Genomic DNA, 21,276 nt, shown 5'->3' with positions numbered 1-21,276 from the left:
ATTCGATTTGGTAAAATCTGTAAGGAGAGGCATGTGTGTAAAATTAATAAAATGTGGCTACGGCTCCGCCGTTTGATAAGTATAATGTATATATATTCAGAAACATTCAAGCCATATCACCCAAATTTGCACTGAACGGACCAGTTATTTCAGCCTACCTTACGACAGTGTGAAAATATTTGTAGGTGAAATCGAATGATAACACCTTCAAAGGCGGTCGAGAGATCGTTATAGACATGCCTCGTACTGGACGACCTTCGACATCCTCAACTGATGAAAATAATAAAAAGTGAAGGATATGGTGCTTGAAAAACGTCAGGTAAGTGTTAAAGAGATGACGTCTCTCACGAGTGCGGTCGTATGATTTTGGTGGGTATTTTGGGTATGCGTTCTTGCTTGAGTCGTTCCGAAAAGGCTGAATTTTTTTCAAAAAGTGTGCAGAAAACAGATCTCTTTGGACATGCTTAATCGAGCGAATTTCGATCCCACATTCATGGAGAGTATTATAACTGTCGATGAGAAATGGATTTATGAGTTAAACAAGCAAACAAGTCAACAACCATCGGAGTAGAGGAAAAAACGAGCCGAAAACAAAAACAACTACGCCAAAGCCGCTCAAAAATGGAGGTGATACTCATACCTTTTTTCTAAAATATGTCTCTTATATGAAGCATATTTGCATTATGGCAACGTACAAAATATAAACGAAGAAGGTTAAAATTTCTTAATAAATAAATATAAATATCCATAATATGTCTCAAAATAAAAACAAATGCCGAATTAATTGACAACAAACTGTTGCGAAAGACAAGAATACAAAGGGTGTTGTCCGAGTACAAGTAATTCAAAGGTCTTCGTTTATGAACAAGCACTAAGATTCTTAGGATCTACCTGCAGATATAAAGCACTAATATTCTTAGAACTTTCCCGCAGGTAAATGACACGCAAAGTGGCATCTGAGAGGATTTGTGTAAAGAATCCCTGCCAAAGTTACGCCCTCAATAATCGAAACTAGTAGTAAGCCTTTCTACCTGCTCCGAGCAACCGGGTAAAAAATAAAAAATATCCCTGGTGATAGGACTATAAAAACAGGAGCATCACGACGAACAACTATCAGTATCTGTTTGTCAGCGCCATTGAACAGTTAACAACGCTTAAAATGTTTGAAATAACATCAACCCATATTTCAGTTTTCGAAGAGCCAACTCATCCAGGAACGGTCTACTACACTAAATGCCTACACCGTGACGAAAGTCAGCATGGTAGTGCTCCTTACTTCTTAAAGTCTAATGAATACCTAATGCTTAGGCTGCAGCAAGCGTACTGCAGCCGTTTGAAACGGAAAGAGGCAATTCTAAATTTGCAGCTCACTTCTCAACAGATGGACGCGCTACGGGCGGGGGATGATGAAGAGTACGAAAGCGACGAATGGAACGAGCTGAATGCTTTACTTAAGATAGGCAGAATTTTGCATAAACAAATGGGAGAAATGTTGGACCGATTTGATCGCGATTTCGAACGCGAAAAAAAGGCGTCAGCACATTATAATTATGAAGAGACGACAAGCAGAGATGCATATACTGGACAAATGGCGAACCAATCCAAACGCAATAACGAAATCACGTCAAGCGAACAGACTCGTGCTGAAGAAATACCAAGCTCATCAAATGACGAAATTATCGTGTGTAGCATTCGGAATGCAGCACTAGAAGAAGGGGTGTTCAGATCTATGAGAAATGCTGCTCGTTGGCCGCGTGTTCAGAAGGACGCAAATCGAAAAAGAATCTCACAACTAATGAAGTTGCCACCAAGGAACGCAGACAGGTCGATTCAAAGAAATTTCCGCAAGAAATTATCGCCACGTGGACACTTGTGATCTTCAAAAATCTGTGTAAATCAAATTTAATTTAAAAATAAATATAATAATTTTTCATCGCATGTCAGTCTCGAACTCATAGTCTTTGGTTTTTAATTTGTAATATTTTTGATTAATAATATGTAATTAACTTCTTTCTAAATACAAAGAATAAAATTTATTTCATTATGTATATATATTTCATTAAGTATATATTCATTAAGTATATATAGTATATAAGTGTTGTCAAATATGCACAAAATTTTGAATGGTAAGCTATGTGCGGCCACAATGATCAGGATGACGAGACGAGTTGAATGCCGAGTGTCTGTCTGTACAAGCGATACTTGAGTAAAAAGATAGTTTAATGAAACTTGGACTAGCTCGTAGATCGGCGTAATTAGACCGCAGTCACGCCCGCGCGACGTCATAAATTGGTTCCAAAACCATTAAAGCTTTAATATGACGATAAATCCTAGAAGAACTGTTAAACTGGATTATAGATCGGATTATAATTCCGCCCGAATTCAATATGATTCTTTCACTTTTCACATGAAATGCCAGAGTGCTATGCTGAATCAAATTGTCAAAATGGGAGAATATCTATCCCCCACATTTCGAATATATGGATCACACTGCTTATGGCTGACTTTTTGCCGAAATTATCGGTCAATCGAATGAGGGAAAGAGAAATCTGTCAACAGTTATCAAATAAAACGACGTCAATACGTAAGGCAAAAAGAGAGAAGCAAATTTCTGCATATGTTTCAACAATTTACCGTGCGGTGAAACGAAATTCTAACACTGTACGTGAGCAAATGCAGAAAGCGTCTCTCTAAAAAACCACACCATAAAGCCTCAGTTTTGCCCGAAATCACATGAATAAAGACGGGCATCAAGTAAGATGCTTCTTCTTAATTGGCGTAGACAACGCTTACGCGATTATAGCCGAGTTAACAACAGCGCGCCAGTCGTTTCTTCTTTTCGCTACGTGGCGCCAATTGGATATTCCAAGCGAAACCAGGTCCTTCTCCACTTGGTCCTTCCAACGGGGTGGAGGTCTTCCTCTGCTTTACCCGGCGGGAACTGCATCGAATACTTTCAGAGCTGGAGTGTTTTCGTCCATCCGGACAACATGACCTAGCCAGCGTAGCCGCTGTCTTTTAATTCTTAATTTTTCTGCGCAGAACTTTTCATCTCGAAAACTCGTAACGTCGACTCATCGGTTTCTGTCATCGTCCAAGCCCCTGCACCATATAGCAGGACGGGAATTATCGAGCGACTTATAGAGATTGGCTTTTGTTCGTCGAAAGAGGACTTACTTTTAAATTGCCTGCTCAAATTAAGTGCGCCTGTTGTAACAACAATCCTGCGTTGGATTTCCTGGCTGACATTGTTGGTGGTATTAATGCTGGTTCCTAGACAGAAATTCTCTACAACTTGAAAGGATTATGACTGTCAACAGTAGACGTGAGAGCCAAGTCGCGATGCGACGACTGTTTGTTTGATGACGGGAGATATTTCGTCGGCCCTCGTGCTGCAGATTAACTGTGGCTTTCGAAGTAAGATTGAGAATAATTTAATGCGCTTAATTACGTGTAGGTGATTTTTTCCGATGAGAATTTAAGCCTTCATGGTCCAGACGGTTTTTTTGGGTTACTGGAGAGATTTACAAAAAGAACCGGTATACTTTTCAAAGCTCAATTTTGGCGGAGGCTCACTTATGGTATGGGGTATGGAATGAAATCTGTTACCCTATATACAGGGTCATCTGCAAAAAAATATTCTCTTTTCAACAAGACAACGCAAGCTCAAACGTAAAAAGTCTTATTGAGAACATCTTTGGGATGACTGTTAATAAAGATTGACGAGGATTACGGAGACAATGCTGGATCAGTTCGTCTAGCACAACAATGTTTCACTCGCTTCCGTTCTGGAAACTTCGATATGAAAAATGCATCTCACTCTGGTCGATCTATCGTTGAAAAAGTCGATGAAATCATGGAAAAGTTTGACCAGGGCCGTCACATAAGCAGCCATGACAACGCTAAGGAATTTATCATTCATCATTAAATGGTTTGGAATCATTTAAATAAGGCTCGCTACAAAAAGAAGATCAACGTTTGCGTAGCACATGAATTGTCTGTGAAAAATTTAATGGACCGAATTAACATTCTGCGATTCTTAGCTGAAATGCAATGATATCGAACGATTTCTGAAGCAAATGGTAACAGGAGACGAAAAGTGGATCAAATACGACAATAATGTTGTGTAATTCTACATTTTACTGTCAACAACTGATGAGATTGAAGCAAGCAAACGAAAAAAACGTCCAGTACTGATCAACTGGCTTCGTCTTCCAACAGGACAACGCTAGACCACACACATATTGGATGACTGACACATCTTTGATGTGAGCTTGGCTGGTAAATTTTGATACCTCCACCATATAGCCCTGACCTAGCACCATCGAACTACCATTTCTTTCGGTCAATGCAGAACTCTCTTAATGGAGTAAAGTTGGCTGCAAGAGAAGCCGGTGAAAATTACTTGTCGCACTTTTTCGCCGAGAAACCGAGAAGTTTTACACTGATGGAATAATGTCTCTAGCGGAAAAATGGCAAAAAGTAGTCGAGCAAAATGGTACCTATTTGGTTCACTAAAGTTCATTGTAAATATAGGAAAATAAGTTTAAATTTGATTAGAAATAAATAAATATTTTCGACTACCCAATATCAGAAAGTTGGTGCTCAACATTAAACCTGCAGTACATTTTTAATTTTATTTTTATTGCAATTTTATTATTACTTTTATTTTTTTTAGTTTACAAACGGCTTCCTTTATCATTTCTTCTACGTAGTTTTCGGTTTGCCAGTTGATCTTTTTGAAGATCAGAAGTGTCCACGTGGTGATAATTTTTTACGGAAGTTTCTTTGAATCGACTTGTTTGTATTTTTTGGTGGCAACTTCATTAATTGTGAAACTCTTTTTCGATTTGCGTCCTTCTGCATATGCGGCCAGCGAGCAGCATTTCTCACATTTCTGAACACTTTTCCCTCTAGTACAGGATTGGGAATACCATAGAGGATAATTTCGTCATCTGAGGGGTTCGGCATTTGTTCAGCACGTGTCTGTTCGCTTGTCGTGATTTCAATACTTCGTTTGGATGGGTTCGCCATTTGTCCAGAATATGCACCTCGGCTTGTCGACGCTTCATGATTCAAATATTCTTCTGCTGCCTTTTTTGCGCGTTCGAGATCTAGTCGATCCAATTCTTTATATATAAAAAAGGTTTTCATAAATAAATCATTTATGACTTTCCGTTCAATGCTATCGTCCTCCATCTCACCAGAAGTGCGGTACATTTTTAAAATTGGTACTTTCTGTATCATACGGTTGCAGTACGCTTGCATATCGTCGTACTCTTTCCGCGACTGTTGTGCGCGGATCTCATAGTAGAGTTTTCTTTCCTGTTGCGAAAAAGCAACTCTTACTTCCCGCTCTCAAGCGGTTACAGTAAGTTTTGCTGCCGCCTAAGCATTAGGTATTCATCAGACTTTAAGCGATACATCTTTTGGTTTCATATGGGTGATCAACTTTTCCGTTACGTAATATTTCGATTTAGTTAAACGCAAAGAATTTTCGAAATAAGCAGCACCGCCATGCTTTATTTCCCGACGCGATGTAGGAATACAGTGTACCAGAGCGATCCTGACAGGGTTGGTAGCAGCTTTTCGTATGCGTGGAGATATGCGTGTTTGTTATTTCAAACATTTTAGGCGTTGTAGACTCTTCAATGGTAGTGATTAACGAATAGTGATAGTTGTTCGACGATGTTCACGTTTTATAGTCCGAGCACCGAGGATATCTTTCGTGCATCCAGGGTGCAGGTGGCATAAAGGCTTAATGTTAGTTTCCACTATTGAGGGCGTAACTTTGACAGGGACTTTTTACACAAATCTTCAGCACATTTCATTTACCTGCGGCTAAGTTCATAAACGAAGCCTTTAAATTACACTTTACTCGGACAACACCCATTTTCTTTATTTTTTATAAGAGTTCGCTGGTAATTAATGCCATTATTCCTTTCATTTTGAGGCATTTTATGAATATTTATATTTATTTATTCAGAAACTTCTTTATATATTTGGTGCGTAAATGCAGAGAAAGGGGCGACCTGATTGCATTTATTTAGGTATTACTCAGATATACTTGAGAACGTATTTTCAGGCAGCTTTTTAAATATATGTATACATCGGCAATGAATGACATATTCTTCATATGGTTTGTTCGAATAAAAAAAATAATTATATGCATTGTATGGAAGTTGAGGGCAGTATTGATCTGATTTTACCTATTTTTGCCAATACCATACCATACTTACAAAATGCCACATAATAATTAAATGCTCTCTGGGGTTTATGAACGCACCTCACATACAATTTTCAATGATATGGAGCAAACACAGGCGNACGTTTGAAAACTCAGATATTATTTATAAATTTCCAAGTTTTTCATTTGATTTTATCCATTTTAGGTAACAAAATATACATTATTATTATTAGTACGATACCCTTTCTCATTTTCCCATTTTAAACAACGTTAGTAGGTAAAATAAAATTTCTGATGCCTAGCAATAAAGGAGAGGAGCTCTTTATGCTTGACTACATTTCTGTTACTTCATATCTCATTAAGGTTACCAAGACATCAGGCTTATCGAAGCCACTAACCTCTCAAAGAAATTTATTAGCGTAGACACACACCATAAATAGAATGCCCAAAAAAAATTAGCGCTGTACACACTGTATTAATTGTTGGGACATTGTGACTTCTGTATGGAAATATTTTAAGAATAATTAATTTCTGATGTCTTGTAGTGCAGATAAGCCTTTTGCTTATAGAAAGGCAATCATTTAGGAAGCCTTTTCCAATCTAACTGAAATATGTACATATATTGAAAGAAATACAAATCAAAACGGCTTTTTTAAATGCGATCGACCACTGTCGGGCAAATGGCGAATCTTTGTGTCTACTTCTAACGTGTAAAGGGTTACATGGATTTCCTCGGGTAAAAACAGCATTTTTCAAACATTTTTCCTCGCTATATAAAATGAAATATTTTATTCGAATTTTTACTTTTAAAAAACATACACCTATTAGGCACAGAAATTCTGATATTAAAAAATATATATTTATTTTTAAACTCCCGCCTGCATTGGCAGGAAAGAATAACTTATTAAGAAAATTCATCTAAAGCGAAAAACACGTGTTTTTAGTTAAAACCTTTAAATTTGAAAACCGAATTTTTGGCTAACATTTTTACAAAAAAATTAAAATTACGGTGAAAATTTCGCAACATTATTTATTTTTTCAAATAGTTGTTATCGAAAAAAATCCTTCATCCAAGTCTTTAAGAATTGTATCTCAAAGACCAAAAACACAGTTACGAGAAAAACGGATTTAAAACGGCACACTTAGCCTAGGAAGCCTCAAGCGCACAAGTTCTCAAGGCTGTATATTTGGAACTATTAGTGGGATCAACTCGAAGGTTTAGGACAATATTCTACAGACGTTGTAGAATTTAATAAGACAACAAAAAATTTTTTTTTTTTGCAATCCGTTAACCGATGTAGCCCACTAAGAAGCTTATAAGCCATTTACAAATTGATCTCTCATTTTCATTGAGATAACTCATATATTGGCCGATTTATGTTGTATAAAGTCACCTAGAGATTCTAAAATCTGTATATTAGGTATATGGGGCCTTACCGAAATATTGACTCCATTCAAACCATTTTGATATTACAGTTTGACCAGTTTGTATTTAGAGATATACTTAATTCCCTTTTCAGTAACATTTTTAGATTGTCTTAGACTGAGCAGTGCTTTCTCTCTGAAAAAGAACTACAAAGGATTTGTTCTCGGTTTTAGATACCACATAATTCGACTCTCTCTTCTGGTTTCTGTTGGTCTCATGATTTCAGTTTATTGATCACGGTCAGACCACCTCTCTTCAAGACAACCTCATATTTATAAGTTATTGGTCAACTCTTTAGGCAGAAATACAATTTAAGTAAGCATTGAACCCCTTTGAAAGCTTCAATTTCTATTTCTGAATTAAAAAAACTGCTTTCAATGAAAGGCTAAACTATTTGGGAGAATCTTTTTATTTATTTGGCTGTGAATTATAGAATTATAAAATCGAAGAAAAGTCATACATGAATAATTTTAAAGATTAATTGTTTATGCAGTCGTCAACTGTCAACTGTCAGTCTAAACATTTCTCACTGATAAGTGACATTTACCAACCTGGCAATATTTTCTTTTTATTTTGCTTTGTTCATTTAGCGTTGTATTTTATGCCCGGCCTATGTCACATTAGTTTCCAATGTAGTTAACAGATTGTTTTGCTTATCAACCTGGCTGTCACGAACAATCGAACAAATATACGAATGCATGAAAAGCAATAACATTACATTACATACAAAACATATTGTACACATAAGCACAATTGTTGACACACTTCTGGGTGTAAAAGTGTGTGTAAAAAGATGCGTTTGTAAATCGAAAATAATTCGTAATAACTTTCCTTCAGTGTCCGTTGACTGAAGGAACCGAACATATGTTTGTGTGAACGTCTGGTTAACGGTGAATGCAATTCCCCTGCCACACATATTTATTGACAGTTTCCCCTTAACTATTTTCCCTTTAGCAATTTTCACTTACTTTTTGTGGAATTGTGGAAAGCGCACCAACAAAGACTCATGTTCAGTGAAAATGTAAATATATACAAACGTAAATGAACTACGTACATGCATACATAAGCGTTGAATTTAGTGCGAGTTCATGGTGTGAAAAGAAAGTTGATTTTTATACCCTGTACAGGGTATATTGAGTTTGAAACGCCCAGAAGGAAATGTTTGAGATCCCGAGTCAATTTAGTCATGTTTGTCTGTCTGTCTGTATAAGTCCTTTTCTCCTCAAGAAACTGTACACTTGTCGGCTATCGGACTTATATCTAGGCTTATCGTTGATAGGATGCTTTCATGGAGGCCAAATATTGAGAAGAGAGTAAAGATGGGCTTTCGCTTTATATGCTGTAGAGGAAACTATAAAGAAAAGATGATGATGCCTGCTAATAAAGCAAAATAAGATAAATAAAAGGAGGATTGCACTGCATGACCTAAGTTATTCAATAAAGTAGCAGTAGAAGTAATTGCTCCGGAGTTCTGCTTTGAGCCGTGAGCTCCTAAAGTTAGTGGAGTATCTGTCCTCTCAGAAATAGCTTTAAGCCAGTCATCGTCGGACTTTGGTTGCCGGGCCATAGCGGCGTCGTTGAAACTGCGAAGTCGATGAGATTGCCGGAGGGACACCATGTGTTCTAGCACTGTACAAATGGTCCAGGCGTGCGGATAGTAGACGATGGTTGACCATCCGCTGTTGTACGACTGTAAGTTTCTTTTGGCGTGTTAAGGAATGTAGGAGATGTACTGAACTACTTCTCCTTAGCAAAGTTTATCTGACAATCGTATCATTTTAATGGACATTGTTCAATAGGCATTAAAGCTACAAGTCTTGCCGGACGCAATTTGTCAAAGTTGTATGGAGGAGAATGAAGTGGAAACAGTCAGGAACTTTCTCCTTCATTATGACGTCTTTGCACGACGAGGTGTTACATTTCGGCAGTTTTACCTTCGACAAACCAGGGGAGATAGACGATACTGAGGTTAATCATCTCAAAAAAATTGTGATGTGCTCAAAGCTTCTTGTCGCTTTGTGAGGGTCTTAGGATTTATAATATAGGTGTAATATTGTAGGTATCACACGGACCAGCGTTCTAAGCTGTCCATCGGAGATTCCTGCTAAGATAAACCTCTTAACTTAGGGGATGTTCTGGTAATTTTTTCATGCAGAAATATTGAAGCCAATCAATTGAAATTGGGAAAGAAGTTTAACATCAGAAAGAGAAACTTTTTTTCTTTGCTTTGAATGTCCCATGAAATCTTTTATTTCAAATCCAGACAATAATTATTCCGCAATCTATTTTCCTGAAGCAATAGTCAAACCTTTTCTACTCTAAACTCATGAAAGGTCTACTATGCTATAATTGTGGTTGCCTGTTACGTTTTAGGTACCCTCATCTGTTTTGTGTTATTTGTTGATATTTTATGTATGTGTTTGGTTGTTCTCAGCTCTTACACTTCTGAAACTCAATTCTGAAAGGGGATACTTTCGCCACAACCAACTCATCAGGTCAGCCATACTTTTGACTTTTAAACCAGATCAGAGTTTCACGGTTCTTCTAACAAGAAATGAGATCGCGAAACTGGGTATTAGCTTTCCAGGTATATATATTCACTTGGAATACTTTCTGCTCTTCAAGGCAATAAAAGTGTAGGAGATAATACCTTTGGAGGAAGGGTCCGCACCCATCTCGATCGGCTACTTTAATCTTGAATCGTGCTTTCAAGAAACATTGCTTTCTGTGTCGGTGTCATGGATTTAATGAAATTGTTCGCAGTTCTTCTATGTAAGATGACCTCATAATTCATTTATGATTTTAAGGCTACGTAACTTCTTTGTTTCAAAATTACACCCAAGACACAATTGATTTGTTTGCAGTTTTGCTAAAAATTATTATTTTAATCCTGCAGTTAATCACATCTATACTCCTTACAATTCGATGACATTTACTTCTAGATGAATCCTTCATCTGTTATGAGCTGACCACCGCGAGAAGATCGTAATTCACAGAAAATGACTACCTATCAACCTTTATGCCACATACTCCTAATAAATCCAATTTCTATAGCCCTCAAATCTTGTTCAACAATTGTTTTGAAAGCAATATGCAAAACGGGTAAAACTTCACCTGATAGTCGGCGCGCTGCTCATGCATTCCTCAAAACACCGTTTTACACATTGAAAACTTGACGCAGACGTTGACGCATAGACCAGCATAAAGCGTGGGCGGTAATGGGACAGGTGGCGCATGGCGGGAAATTGCATATCACCGAAGTGTCTAAATGTCAACCCGCTACAATGCAAAAAGATAATACATCTGCTTTGCCTACATATAAACGAAAAAGTTTGATAATAATATTTCTAAAAACAGTTAAGCCTGCAAAATATATCGCATAATCTTTACTTCTTAAAAAATATCTTAAGAAGAATTAATAACAAAATTTCAAGATAAAATTTTGGAATATCTTAGTCTACTTGTTCTTTCAAAAAGGTTTTTTCGGAGCAGCATTGTTTAAAAAAATCGGTAAAAAGAACTGGAATAAAAATAAAAAATATATGTTCAATGGAAAACACGGCGTATGAGTGACCTTTTAGTACTAGTGAATATCGAATTTGAAAACGGTTTCCAGGGATATTGTTGTAGGATATATGCTTGTAATTCGGATATATGAAAGCAAAACCAAATACATATTGAATTGAGAATTGTAATTTTTAAGCACAGCCCAATGTTTGTGCATTTTTTATTTTTCTTTATTAAAAATATTTTGTTTAATGAATACTTACAATAAACGGCTTCTTACAATATATATTTTGCTTAAAAAAATTTGCAGTGTACATATGCGGAATTTATTGAAATATCATGAGAATAATTTCTGAAAATATTTTAATCTTTAGTTTACTTCTAAATATCATTTTGTAATAAATTAGTTATTTTATTGTTTTAAGATGTTACTATGGCTATTTAAATATTTTTAAAATTACTGGGCACACAATTTTCTACTAAGCGTAATTGTCAGACAAAATTTGTTTAAAGATGCTGGAAAAAAAAGCTAATATGCAAATATGTAATGCATACATGGCGTATGAGTAACCTTTGATGAACTTTTGAAAAAATGTATCTTTGAAACAGTTACTCGATTATTTTCTAATGGCATATTTAAAATGGGTATTAAAACTAGCATCTATATTGTAGGAAGTCTGTAATTATCGAATATCTCAAATTAAATTCTTGTGTTAGTATATTTGGTGAATTTGAGAGTTTTTCGCATCAAAGAGTGTGAAGGTGTGCAGTATTACATACATAAGTATACTTCGCTGGAATAAGTCTATGAAATTTGCAAAATTATACAAGGAAAACAATTTAGAACAATTTAAAAGCTTTGACTCTTTACAAAATGAGCATTTCGTCTCTTTCTTCTGAATATGTGGCGAATGGTTAAGTATTTAGTAGATCTATTCGCGAAATATTCTTTCTTTTCAGATAAAAACTGTACGGAAAATCGATTTAAAACGAAAGTAGAATAGCTTTCAGAAATAAACCACTTTCAATGAAAAATTTTGATTTTCATCGTTCAGTTTGTATGGCAGCTGTATGCTATAGTAATCCGATCTGAACAATTTCTTCGGAGATTACGTTGTTGTCTAGGTAATAATCCATGCTAAGTTTCGTAGAACAAATCTCTTCAAATAATAGAGTTTTCCCTATAAGGATATAATTTTAGTCGTTCAGTTTAAATGACAGCTATATGCTATATTAGTCTGATATCAACGGGTATTTCGACAAATGAACAGTTTCTGAGAGAAAAAAGATGTGCGCAAAATTCCTCAGATCGATATCTCCAGAACTAATGGACTAGTGGAAGGTATAAAAGCTTTTGGCATGTGAACATTATCATATGAGGTAACATTTTCAAGACAAAGCGTTGGAACTTCTCATAATTCCCAACAATTAGAAGTAAATTTGAACAAAAAGCACTAGAATAATTAGTATTCATTCCAATTACTCTTTGATAATTAGCTTCCTCGTACAGTCACACACACACACACACAACTGCACACAGCGTTACCAGCAATTGATTTTATATGAAAAATAATTATTTTAATATTCCAAAGAGTGTTGAGAACGCATTAGTTTCTTCGTTGTACACAAATGCCAGAGCGCTAACATATATTACCATTGTTGAACAGCAGCTTCTCTATTCATTAGCAGTGCGCTGGCAACTTTGTTTGAAGGCATTTTATTGCATTTGTGTGGCTGGCTGAGAGGATCTTGAAAACTTTGCAATTAATAACAATTACGCGGGTTATGCTAATATCTCTGTGATTCTGTGGATTTTAAATGCTACAAAGGCATTGATTGCTGCTCTATAATTCAAGTGAAGTTTATTTATTCGAGACAAGAAGGCATTACCACACACACGTACATACATATCTTAAAGGCGGGTGCAAGGTACGAGTGTGTGCGTTCAATCAATTGCAATGAAATTGTGCTACAGTTATGAGCGAATGCAAGCCGAGAAATAATTCAAAGCAAAGCAAAAGAAGACAACAATAACAAAATTACAATTTATTTGCCTTAAAAGGGAGCCTGCTTTAGTGGCTTAAAAAATTCGATTTTTTCGAGGAGTTTTTTGGCAGGGAAAGAAATAATTGAATAAAGCGAAATTTCCAGGGTTTATAGTTATACTATATGTTTAAACATCATTCATAAATTTTTTGGATACGAAATCTTTGATATTCTGCCTTTGGGAATCAATTTCCCTATTAATGTGCATTTGTTGGACGGCAATTTCTGTCAGAAACAAAAAATTCAAAGAGATTCACATTTTTTAGTAATTTATCTTCTATTTAAACTAAAAAAATTCTAAAAAAAGTTTTAAAATTTTTCGAAAGCGGTTTTGACTAAAAAATCCTTTGACTTCATGTTGTTTAAAAAATATGTCTCAAACTTTTTGACTTTTCTTATTTTTAGTTTTCTAAATAGGAGATAATTTAATGCCAAAGATAATAAACTTTACCCCAATTTCATACGACGTTTAGTTTTTTTTTCATTCTGCCCGCCAGTTAAGAAAAATCGTAAAAATGAAAAACCGAGAAATCGCCCATCAAAGTTTTCGCCTTCTGCCCAAACGTTTATACATCTACTAGACGCTTGGTCACTATATCTCTTCTCTAGCTTTCGAAAATATTTCCTGAATTCCCCATCTCTAACTTTGGGGTCATATATTCTTAGATTATTTGTAAAGAGATTTAAGCAAAACAAAAATCGATTTTTGAAGCTTTTTAAAGGGGAAGTTTGCTTTTGCTCTTAAGTGGTTATATCCACTTTATATTATATAATTTTAAGTATACCAATGAAACTTCTGTACTATAGTTTGTAATAGTTTTTCAATTGATTAGAGCGAAAAAAATTTTAATTTTTTGAAAATTCTAGAGGTATCTCCCCTCTTAATTTTAAGATTACGAGGAGCACAAATACAACGGCTGATGTGATTTATTTAATTATTATAAAATTCTTTCTAAGAACTTTTTCTACCAATAAACAATAAAAATCGTTAATTTTGGCTGCAAAAATACTATAATGCTTTGCACATTTGCATTTTTTTTAGTATAAAGCAGTATAAAAATATCGTTTTCTTGATTTTCATCGGTCAGCTTGAATGACAGCTATATGCTATAGTTGTTTGATCAAGACTTTTACTTCGGAGATTGCAGCGATGTCCTAAATATAAAACTGTAAAGAAAGCTTATCAAATCAAAAAGTTTTACTTACAAGGGCTTGAGCTTTACTGGTCACCTTAAATGGCAGCTGTATGCTATATTAGTCCGGTATGACAAATTTCTTTTGAGGTTGTTGCAATGCCTTGGAGGATGTAATTAGCACTAACTGTCGTTAAGATATCTTGTCAAAAAAAAAAAAGTTTTCATACAAGGACTTGAGTTTGATCAGATAGTTTGTATGACAGCTATAGGCTATGTTAGTTTGATATTGGCTGTTCCAACAAATAAACAGCTTCTTGGTGAGAAACATAAGCGTATACAATTTCTGTCCGTTATCTGAAACACTGAAGGACTAGTTCGTATTAAATTATATCAACCATTACATATAATCCACAATTCATAAAATTTATAGAACTTGTTAAAAATGCTGTTATTTTTGTGGCATAAAACTTCTACTTGCCGGCTATCAATTCAATTCGGCTTGTGATAGACTGATATCAAACATATTCATAGAGAAGAAAAGTAAAAAAAGTATTTGAATTTCATTACTGTATGGATTCCTCTCTCTATAGAATTCAAAAGCGGTATCTACACCTAGAGATTTAAATTATACATTAAGGTCGATAATATCAAATATCTGAACGGCATTGAGAGTCACCTTCCACAGCCTGTTCTCTATCGCTAAGACGAAGAAGATACCCAGCAAAAATAAAATTTCTACGTTGCAAAAAGTATAATAAAGGAGAAAAAATTTGGAAAACCTCTGAAAACTGTTAGTAAAGACTGACAGCTCAAAATTAACGAATTACCGATTTGTTTGTAGGAGCAAGGGAGCGGTTGAGGCACAAGATATTACTGTCACACAAAATATCTCTAAGGGTGACGATGACATTGGCAAAGTAAGTCGTAAGTTATAAGCAAATACCTACTTCAGACAGATAATAACTACTATGAAGACTTAAGAAAAATATTCATTGTATTTCACTAAGAACCTGATACAAATATCTACACATATGATCACATAACACCACAAGTCCGGGATAATTCGACGACCAGCCGCAAAAGAACATGGTAATGGAATTTTTGATCTTTGTGCTTTTTATAGACAGACGCCACACAGTGGCACCGCTCCATACATTTCTTGGAAAAAAATAGAAGGAGTGGTCGTACAACAATGAAACTTTGCAGAAACACTTCTCTGGACTAAATTAAGAAATTTTGATCTTGGAAAACCGCCCACTGCCACACCCACCTCCCATATAACTGCAATTGGCAAAATTTTTATTTTTGGACCTAGGGACTTGAAATTCTGGACACTTCTTAATTGAGTTTTCCTGATGAAAAAAAAATTAAACTTAAACGCAAAGTGACGTTATTTATACCTTTACCTTGATAAAAATCCAATATAATATGCAATGTTTTAATTGAATATGTAACAGGCGAAAAATTGTGTTAGTTTTTATTTGTAATATTATGCAAGCACCATATCTTTAACAATGTGGCAGTGGGCGGTTTTCCAAGATTTTTCCAAAATTTCTTAATTTAGTCCAGAGAAGTGTTTCTGCAAAGTTTCATTGTTGTACGACCACTCCTTCTATTTTTTTCCAAGATATGTATGGAGCGGTGCCAGTGTGCGCCATAGACCTCGGTACTCACGAAAGAAGTATAAAACCGTTTTCTTACTCACTTCGAGTTTGCAGCTGCGGCAAATATTGATGTTGAGCAATTCCATTTCTCAGTTATGGTAGCTGTAAGGGTATACATATATACTTTCCGTGGACCTATTTAATAAGTCCTTAGTACTAGTCTTGTAATATTTTGGCCATATGACAGATATCTGCTCCGCTATCTTGCATTTGCTTCCAAATGTTCTAAGCTATTTCTGCATATTTAGCATTGAACTTTCTCTTGATCTTTCGTAGCGGGTACGATATTGTCTACGCCTCAGATTCGCCTAGAGAGACGCCTTACTTGGCAATTGGCGTCGACAAGGCTAGCAATGGCGCCTGGCTACCTGTGTATATGATAGCTTTCTGTATGGTCTCTTAGTAATCCAGTTGAATTCTACAGCTCGCGCTATGTTAAGTGTTTCCGCTTGAAAGCAACCATTTAATCTCTGAAAAATTGGTCAGATCGGATAACGATAGCATATAGCTGCCATACAAATTCATCGATTAAACTCAAGTTCTTGTATGAAAACTTTTTTATATTCACCACAGCCGATGTTACAGTTTTTTCTTATGTTTTATATAATTGAATGATATTGAATTTTATCCCTATAAAACATCATAAAAGTATGGACCAAGTTTATTAATTAATTAAGTTTTCTTAGTTTATTATAAACTCTTCTTGAAAAATATTTTCTTATTCCCTGTTTTTTGTTTTTGCTTTTTAAAAGCATTTTTTATTTCAACATAAGTGCCATTTCGAAATTTAAAATATGTGCCACCCTAATCGACATGTGTAAGTGTTATTTCCTGTTTTGAATTGTAACAATAAATTTTCATAATTAATTTCAAACTATTTTTCGGTTTGTTGAAATGCATATTTTATGAGAAAATTATAATGAAAATTGCGGGCAGCGACGCCAACATGTGCACGCACGCTCAATTATAATGGCAAACTATAAACGAGGCAGTAAATAACAAGTGAATGAGCATAGAAGCGCGGAAGTCACGCACCAAAAGGCAAATAGAATGCCGTTAGGCGCATATTTTCACACTGAAAATGCAAATACACACATACAGAGGTTTAAGTCTAAGAGAAAATCAACGATTCCGTCGCCATTTGCATACTAATAGAGATATACACACATGCGCACTAACACATAAAGCACACACAACCGTCAAATCTTACCTTTGTGCCGCATAAGCATATTTAGAGACACACATTCCCTTAGAAATAGCTGTGCACGCTTGAAAATAAATATACAGCCTTGTGTGTACATATGTAGTTGTTGCTACACACAGTTTTTATGCCGTTTTGGCTTTTCTTTGACATTCGTTGAAAAAGTCATATACTCGTCATCTTGTTTGATATCTGGTGACACCCAAACACACACATACACCCGCAAATTGGTAATATTGCAGCGAAAATATTTAGACTTCGACGCTCATGTTGCCTATACGCTCCGTTGAACTGCAGCGATGTGCGATTTTATATTCTAACAACACCGTTTACTTTGTGCAACAATACCATTTATTCATTCAACAACAACTTCGGCGTGCTTTATAATTATCTTTCCGCATTGATGCTTCCACAAGCGAATCAATCAAAATGGGAAATAACAGACAATTGATTCCTAATTGTACTCATTCATTATACCCTGAACAGGGTATATTAAGTTTGCCTCGAAGTTTGTAACACCCAGAAGGAAGCGTCGGAGACCCTATAAAATATATATGTACATAAAAGATCAGTATGTTGAGCTAAGTCCATTTAGCCATGTCCGTCTGTCTGTCTGTAAGTCTGTATATATACGAACTAGTCCCTCAGTTTTTAAGATATAGTTTTGAAATTTTGCAAACCCCATTTTCTCTTCAAGAAGCTGCTCATTTGTCGGAACTGCCAATATCGAACCACTATAACATATAGTTTGGAATCGATCCTCAGTAGTCGAAGTCTATTAAGAATCGATTCTTGACATTCGAAAAATCGATTATTTTACGAGAAAACTCGATTTTCGAGTAGAATCGGAATCGAGTTTACCATCCCTACTGGCAGCCATCGCGTGCACATACATCATATAAAAACCTCCGCCTAATAAGCGCCGCAAAAAAAATGATTTTTTTTCCATGTAATTTATATGGAAAACAGAAAATTTGAAAGAGACATCTCTTAATATTAATATTAAGAGCACATCTTTTGAGTGACTTTTTTTTCCCATTTTCGAAAGTTTTTAGCCTGTTTTTCAGTTGAAATAAAAAGGTTGCCTCAGAATGACATACCCTAATAACCATATATACATACAAGGTGCGTTCCAAAGTGAACAGGACTTAAAAAAAAAAACAGAACAAATGGTTTTTTCGGCAAAATCAATTTATTTTATTTAAAATAGTCTCCCTTCTGCTTTAATACAGCTTTTTGCTCGTTGGCCGGTATGGCCGCCAGTATGCCGGTGCAAGCCTTTTGAATGGCCTCTGCGTCTTCATAACGCTTTCCTTTCATTGGCAAATGCATTTTTCCGAAAAGGAAGAAGTCGCATGGTGCCAATTCAGGTGAAGTGGTTAATGGTTAAAATGTGATTTTTAGTCAAATAATCGTCCTTTGAATGTTGGATTCTGGACAATTTTTTGTTGTCAGTCAATTTGTGCGGAGCAAACCGTGCACACACCTTTCGTAAGCCCAAATATTCGGTCAAAATGCGATAAATCGATGTTTTGGGGATGTTCAATCCATTTCCATGAATTTCAATGATGATTTCGGCTGATATTTGATGAATTCACGCACAATTTCCATGGAATTTCCGGTGATCACGGATTTTGATTGGCACACATGTTGATCGTCATTTATGTCCTCACGACCACTTTGAAAACGTTGAAACCACTCGTGCGCTCTGCTAAGGGATAGGCAATCATCGCATAAACTTGTTTCATCAATTGAAACGTTTCGGTAAAAGTTTTACCAATTTTAAAACCAAATTTAATGTTGGCTCTTTGTTCGAAGCTCATTTTCGCACCGATAACACAAACATACTGACAATTAAAACGCAATAACTTCACTTCCAATTTATGAAATGTCATGAAATTCTCACTGAACAATCGATAAAGATAGCAGATTTTAACACCAGTCACCAGTCGACATATAGATGTCGCCCCCAGCGGACGCTAGATTCAAAAGCACTGTTTACTTTGGTACGCACTTCTTAGTTTTTCATTTTTCTAACAAACCTTTTGCCGAATATGTTTGTCAGTGTATGAGTTATATATATTATTCTCTAGTTGACGTTTTACACCCTTTGGCATTTTCTTGGCATTGATTGCTCCAAGTTGCAAGAGTAGAGAATTTTCGGTTGCACCCGATTTTAAACCTTCTTAATTTTTTTTAAATTCTTCTTGTAAACAATGTAAAATTACTCTTCAATCTTACTCACCTTCAGTGTGACGCCGCCCAAATCATATTCCCGGTTAAAAAGATCCTCGACCGTGGCACGATATTTGTCCGTATAGGTCTTGAAGAGGAAACGTTTGATGATGGAACTTTTGCCCACACCAGCACCGCCCAGTATAACCAGTCTTATGCGCTCCAAGTCGGCCATTATGAATACGGCTGACGACGGCAACTGTAGATGCTCGGCAAATGCTCCCCACGCGGCTGCTTGGGCAACCAACAGTCAGCGGTTACAGTTAACACAATATTTGATTTAACTTAACTGTCAGCGCCGTCTCTCACTCTCTCTCTTCACACTCACCACAAGTGCCGTCTTTTACATGCTGAAACTTGTGGGTAGTCTATTTTTCTTCTCCTCTTTTTTTCTGTGTTATTATTTATCGCTTATTTAACAGTTTCGTATTATATTGCTCACTAATTCACTTGCCGTTTGTTAATGTCCTTAAATGGTGCTCTTATATCTCTTGAAGTTTGTTCGCGCGAATTTCATACCGTATTACCATTGTGCGGCAAAGAATGGGCTGAAAAGGTAAATTTCGAGGAAATGGTAAATGAACTTCTTATAAAATTTTATTAAAAGAAAAATAAGTTAAGAGGGTTTTCGCTGAGATTTCGTCAAAAGCTAAGATAAGCTGTTAGGGATCCATTACTTACTAAGTCCATTTAAACCTTAGTAGAAAATAGATGTATTGGGTACAACTAAGTTCTCGCTGTATCTTTTTTATCAAAACGCAATTTCAAAGTAAGGAAGTGGGTGCAAAAAATATTATTCGAAATATTTCCCATCGCTAGTCACAACTTTTTGCCATCTTTAGATATGGAAAAGCTTGAATACCATTACTGTAAAACTGTTCATATTGTGATGCTATGGAAGAATCAAGCAATTTTTCGATGTCGTCTTACGAGGACAACTGCTTCTAAGCCAGAGCATGTGCCATCGAACGGAACAAATATTAATCGGACGGACTTCCCATTTAAGCTTTTTTTAGATAGATTTTAACGGATTTGGCAACGTAAGGACAAGTAGAGTCATGCAGCAGAATCACCTTTTCGTGTCTCTCTTGGTTTGAGGCCATAAGGAACCGAAATTCCCTGTCTCTGAATCATTCCCAGCGCATAGTCGCTATGAAATAGTTTGACGGTTGACTTCCAATGCTGAAGGAAGCTCTACTTGACACGGATGCTCATCGAGCAACGTCTCCGATTCACCGTTTTAGAAAATCCGGACGAATATCAAAATCGTCGTTTTTGAAGCGACGAAACCAATCACGGCATTTTTTCACTTAAGGCAGCCTCTTCGTTACCTTTTTGGAGTTCTCGATGTGCTTAAGTCGCCGATATCTTTGACTGAAAGGAGGAAATCAATACTAGTTTGCCAAAAAGTCGGGAATATTCGCATTTTTTTTTTTAGGCTGAAGACACTGGTCTTTGCATTCTGTGACTGACGTCGTGGTGGATGAGATTTTTTAGCAGCTTTCTTATAAAAAAAGTATGTGCTAACAATGACGCTGGCCTAAAGTCCACAGAACATGTTTTCAAACAATTTCTAACTAGAAATTTTTAGAATCCGATCTTTTTTAGAATCTCTAAGTCTCCTACTCTCACTACTTCTCCACCAAATGAAACTACTATTTATATAGTCTTCTGTATGACAAAAATATTTGGGTGGTACAAAGCATCCAGTGAAGGTCGTGAAGTCGTCAAAAATTTGCCCATGCGAGTTCATTAAGCCTTGTAATGACGATGACATCAAAAAATTTAAAGAGACGTTAACTGGAAATCATGGTATTGGCAACAGAAAAATAACTAAGAAAATCAACTGCTCTTGTGGATCGAAACAAGATATT

The 21,276-nt window shown here is 35.9% G+C and overlaps 1 pseudogene; it reads right to left on the bottom strand.

Moving 5' to 3' along the window:
• Window positions 1-21,276, bottom strand: part of LOC120772722 — a 198,279-nt pseudogene that overhangs the window by 35,504 nt on the left and 141,499 nt on the right.

This window comes from Bactrocera tryoni, chromosome 3 (assembly GCF_016617805.1).
Source record: "Bactrocera tryoni isolate S06 chromosome 3, CSIRO_BtryS06_freeze2, whole genome shotgun sequence".
Lineage (NCBI taxonomy): Eukaryota > Metazoa > Arthropoda > Insecta > Diptera > Tephritidae > Bactrocera > Bactrocera tryoni.
Note: the sequence above shows the minus strand (reverse complement) of the source record. Positions and strands in the feature narration are given on the sequence as shown.